The 5874-nt window shown below is 30.0% G+C and overlaps 1 long non-coding RNA gene across 2 annotated transcripts; it reads left to right on the forward strand.

The window, feature by feature from the left end:
* The first annotated feature begins 568 nt into the window (after positions 1-568).
* LOC111632323 lies at positions 569-5595 on the forward strand. Of its 2 annotated transcripts, none has more exons than XR_002757841.1 (3): positions 569-1010; positions 1364-1494; positions 5379-5595. It is a non-coding gene; the product is annotated as an uncharacterized LOC111632323 (long non-coding RNA). The 2 variants fall into 2 exon arrangements; XR_002757842.1 differs by having other exon boundaries at positions 569-962.
* The last annotated feature ends 279 nt before the right edge of the window (positions 5596-5874 follow it).

A 5874-nucleotide genomic window follows, 5' to 3' on the forward strand; every position in this document is an offset into this window, starting at 1 on the left:
AAAATAAATCACTTAGAATTGTTTCATTGGCTATTTAACTTAAAATCTATTGTGACACAATCACGATAGAACGGAATGTTTTTTTTTTTTAAACTCTTTCCGCTCTGTATGGCACTAAGAGGGCCTCTATTAGCAAGCCCATTATGGGTTTGGCTAGATCCACAATGGGGCGGCCGGGTGGCGAGGGACGGGGCCCGGACTGGACCACCCCCGAAAAATTTTTGAGGATTTTTTGACCCGTTCGGATTCGAACCTGGCTCCCCAGAGCAGTAGGCTGCCATCTTGACCATTCGGCCATTCGGCTTAAACGAAATGACTTTGCTATATGTACCGGTACACAGAGAGATTAATGTAACTAATGACTGAAATAATTCAAGAGCTTTCTAAAAAGAAAATAAAATTGGATTTCATTCTTTAAATGAATTTTTTATAATCCACCAATGAATTTTTTTGTAATCCACCAATAAATTTTATTGAAATCGCATTAAAATTTTGTATCCGTTCAACTCGGCTCCCCCAAGATAAAATCCCGAGTGTGCTCGGCCTCCAAGCTTTGTCCCTTGGAAAAGTTTTGTGAGTGCCCATGTTGATTGGATATCCAGTATCATTGTAAAGGGGAATCGGAAATAATTTTCTGCATAAAATTGTTTCTATGTGTAAATGTAATGTGACATAAACAAAGATAAATAAATCAAGCATTATTTATCTGTGTAACTTAGAAATTCACCCGAATTATTTAAGATTTTGTCTTGTATCAGCTAGTTGGGAATAAGCTTCTAGGCTATATCTCCCTGTGGTAAAGTGTAAAAACGATGTATCAGAAAATAGAGTAACGGAGACACAGGAAACGACTGGCTCGGTTGAGGAACTGACTTGGCTGGCCTTTAGTTGTCATATTAAATCTGTAAAATCAGGAAAGTGTTTCTTTCCACGCTGAGAACATGTAGGAAGAGATGCTCCAGGTGTGAAAGTTGATAGATATCGCTGCCTACAAAGTTGTATTGTTAAAAGTGATAGTATTTTGTTTTATTATTTAGTTTAAGTTTAATTTGAAGTCTGGGTTCTCACAATATTTTTTGAGATTTTCTTTTTTGTTGAGAAAATAAAATATTTTATTTAAAAAAATTCAAGCAAGAAGAAAGGATTTTTTCTTGGAAAAAAGAAACACCATTTAGGATATATGCTAAATAATTTTGACATAAAATCTTAAGTGTTAAGTAAATGTGATAACTGTGAAATAGATTAGACAATTGTTCATTGACAATTGTAGGCTTTTACTATTTTTATTCTTAATTTTTAGTTTGTTGAATAAAATAAAGTTTCTTTATAGAAGTTAATTATATTTTTCATTGCAATTTTTCAGATAAATGTTTAACTTATCTTCCACCTCGTTTAAATGTTGCAAAACCTTATATAAATGTACCTCCAAATACACTTCTAATACTTGAATGTAGAGGAGAATATGATACCTATTGGGATATTCCAAAGTATCTTGTAAGTTATAATCTGTTTTTTGCTTTTAAAAGAAAGTATTTCAGTAAATACTAAAAAATAATAAGCTAATTAGAAATATTGAATTTATTTGATGATTAATAAATATTTCCTTTTTGATGACCATAGCATTGCCTTTGAAATAAATGTATCATACGTTAAACTAAGGAACAGATTTAAAAGAATCAGTTTTATCATTTTAAAATTAAATTTAAAATGTTTGTGTAGGTTAAACTGCTGAATTCTGGTAAACAACAAATGTTCAGTGTAAATGCAATACCTGTTATACAGCAAAGAGTGAATTTTACAGGAACAAGCAAACACTGTTTTCTTATGGTAAGGTACGTGGCACGTAACATGTTCCAATTTTGAGAAAACTTAGCAGAGTAAATTTACAGAAAACATAACAGATATTACCGAAGAATATTAGGATAATCTACATACAAACACCAACAACCAGAAATGACAATATTTGCACATGGTAGTTATTGCATTTACCCTGACAAAATGTTTACTAATTAAGGAATGTTTGATTTCATATTGACGTATTCTTCTGCTCACATATCAAAAACATAAAGTAAACTGGAGTTTTATAAAGCAAACAAATAATTTGTCTCAACAAATGAGTTAAAGTATTTGATTTTGTACTTGTACTTGAGTTATTTTATTTTGTCATCGTAAACAATAAAATCAAACAAATTAACCATTGTTATTATTGACTCATTATTAAAGAATAGCAAAAGGGGAAATCTGTGCAAAACCTTGCAGAACAGTTTTACATTCCAAAGTCTACCATTATGAAATTCCTTATGACAAATAATGTAATTAATAAGACTTGAACTAGATGTCCTGAAATATTTACCTCGAGAGAGAAACATGTCATTGACAGGAAAGTGAAGAAAAAAAATCCACAAATAATTGCTTCTAAGCTTGCTGTTGAGGCTTTTGTAGAATGTGGAGTACATATATCTGTAGTAACTGTCAGAAAAACTTTAAAAGCAAGTACTATAAAGATTTTATGCCTATGAAAAAACCAGCAGTATAGGTTAAAGTTTGCAAAAGAGTTTTATACAAAATCAATAACATTTTGGAAATCATTTTTGAGGTCATATGATCTAAATTCAATGTGCTTGGTTCAAATGATTACCTGAAAGTACAGAGAAAAGCTGGAGCATCTTTAAAAATGAAAAGTCTGATCCCTACAATGAAATGTGGGAATTGTTTGGTGCTATTTGTAGTTTTATGTCTGCAAATAGTGCTGGAATTCTGAAAATTGTTGATGGAATAATGAATCAATATGTGTATAAATAGATTTTAAATAACAATGTTCAGAAATCAATAGGAAAATTAAAGTCAGGGTAAGATTAAGATATCAAGGCATGACAATTGTTTTCTAGCATGACAATGATCCAAAGCATACTTCGAAAATCAGTCTATTTCTTGATGTGCACTGTAAAAATGCTTCCTTGGTTTCCACAATCACCCAACCTCAACCCAATTGAGCATTTACAAGATCACATTGAATGAACAATCAGAACAGAATCAATAACAAACAAAACTGATCTTGAAGACATCATCAACAGAGTTTTGAATTTAATAGACAAAACTGTTATAAAAATTTAAATGAATCAATACTTAGTTGTTATCAGGGCAAAAAGAGGCCCAACTTGTTCTTAAATGTATAAAATATTTTAATAATAAAAGACAGAAAAATAAATTATTTATTTTTCTGTCTGAATACTTTTGTGAAGTGAAAATTTTCACAGTTTGAAATAAATATGTATTTCTATTTTTATCTATAATTTTTGCACATGTAAATATTTTTTCTAGTATAAAAAAGCCTGAAGATTTCATATGGCATTATTTTTTTCTATTTCATGTGAGAAGTGAGTTATAACTAGAAAAAACTCTTCGATTTTATAGGTATCCAGATACTTTTGTGACCTAGTGTAGTAAAATTTTAAAATATGAATCTTAGAAATAATATTAATCATCTTGAACTGATGAGTACAATCCTGTCACAAGAAGTTAAACAAGTAAATAATAATCTGGAACAATTATTAATTACATTTTGCAGTTACAATTCAATCAGAAAAAACTGCAATATACAGTTTTTTCTGACTGAATTGTATGCAACAGGTTAACATGTTACTTTTGCTTTCCAGATGCCAAACTGATAAGGCTACTAGCACCTGCATTAATTAGTAAGTAAAACTGGTGGTGATAATTAATTTGAAGTGGTGAAAAAATTTTAAACTGGCAAAATGGTTGGCAATATTTTAAAATTTTCCAGAGTGTCCCCTAACTACTTGTAATAATTATTGAGAGAACAAGAAGCATGCACAGAACCTGAAATTAAATGGATTTGGAGACTTCATAAAAGTGGAGTAACCCAAAGAAATTGCTACTGTAATTAGCCATTCTCAATGTTTTGTACCTAATGTTATAAAATGTGGATTGATGGAGCCACTAAAAAGGCGTCCTGGGAGAAAAAGTTGTTTATCTCATAACAGAAGACAGATTTGCTTATTTACAACTTGATCTAAGTTATCAGCAAATAAACTCAAAAGTGTTGCTCTTCTTTCCTGTTCAACTTGGACTATTTGTTGAGTTTTGCAATCTAATTACCAACATTAACAAAGAAACATAAAAATACTTGTTTTAATATGGCAAGGAAGACCATGAGCTGGATCTGGATAAAGTTTAACCTTGATGGGCCTGATGGTTGGCAAAAGTGTTGACATGACTAAAGAGTTGAAGATGATTTGCAAATGAGTCGACAAATGAGTGGTGGCTCCATGATAGTTTTGGCTGCATTTTCAGCTCAATGAAAGACATCTTTGTTTATTTATATCTTCAAATCAAATCATCTTTGTTCCTGGATGTCTGACCTGTAAATCCTTTGCATTCTGTTGGAAGATCAACTTAGTAAGTGTGGTCACACTCTTGGAGATGAAAATTTAATCTTTCAGTATGATAATGTATCCTGCTACAATTAAAAAAATGATGAAACAATGGTTTTTTAGAAATAATGTTTAAGTTTTCTTATGGCTTGTATACTTCCCAGATCTGAATTTTATAGATAATCTGTGGGAGCTTTTTGTTAGGTCCATTTACAAAAATGGGAGACAATTTTCAATAGTTGCAGACCTGAAACAAGACATTCAAAAATGCAAATTCAATTCCATATTGCATGTATGATGTTATTTGTCACCAAAGAAATTACATAAAGTATTAAATCCTTAAATTTAAATGTTTATTCATTTTTGAACTTATAATTTTCTCTCTGTAAAATGCTGTTTTTTTTTTTTAATATTTTGTTTTTAAATAATCTGTGAGTGTAAAATTATTTAACATATTAAAATGATGGATATAATTGATTATTTTTGCATGTTACCATTTCATTTAAACAATTTATTAATTTATAGTCTAAAAATATTACTTGAACTTATGGTATATTTTTGTCTAGAACTGTATAATATCATTAAGAATCCAGGACAAATATTCAATTAAAAAGTTATCTAGAATAGAAGAAACACTAAAAAATTAAGCAACTGATTTATATTTTGTCCTTTTCACACCCACTTAGGAACAGAACAAAGTCAAATAGGTAGAGTTTCTAGCTTTATTTTTTTGGCACTTCTCTGCCTCACTATATGAAACTTGTTGAAATCATCTCACTGGAGTAATATAATGTAAAAATATATTGATTGGTAAAACATCCAGGACAAATTGTATCATCATCTAAAGTTGTTCTTAAAGTGTGTGAAAATGACAAATTATGAAAAAATTTTTAAAGTTTTTCTTCTGTGATAGAATTTTTAAATAATTATAAAATAGACAATTCTGTAAATAAAGATCATATTAATTTTAGTTCTATTATTTAGGAACCTGATATAAAAGAAAATAACATTAAAATTACATATGGAAGACCTTCATATTCAGAAGCTACTAAACTTTCAATTCAACATTCGCCTGAGAGAACAGGTCTTTATATTTGTTATTATAAAAGTAGTAATTCAATACATGGAAAAAATGCAACAGCTGTATACATATTCTTCAATGGTAAGTTTATATATCTAAATATACTTTCATGATTTTATTTATTAAACTAGCTGCAAGGACCTGCTTCGCTGGGTTTTTATTTGTGGGCAAAAAGTAACGATAGTGAAGATTAAGATAATTACATTATAGCCAATCTTACCCGTTTTCACAGAATGCAAGAATTAGGTCCCCCGTTTCCAGACTAATTAGAGACCTGGTCCTGATTCTATTTCTGAACGTCTCCTGTTCACGTCCGGTCAAACGAACTATTTTCAACGTTTCTGGAATGTTTACGATTGTTCTATAATCGAACCAATATTTGAATTTTATGTTCGAATT

The sequence above is a fragment of the Centruroides sculpturatus genome, unplaced genomic scaffold, assembly GCF_000671375.1.
Source record: "Centruroides sculpturatus isolate CEXI.00-Female unplaced genomic scaffold, Cexi_2.0 scaffold435, whole genome shotgun sequence".
Classification (NCBI taxonomy): Eukaryota; Metazoa; Arthropoda; class Arachnida; order Scorpiones; family Buthidae; genus Centruroides; species Centruroides sculpturatus.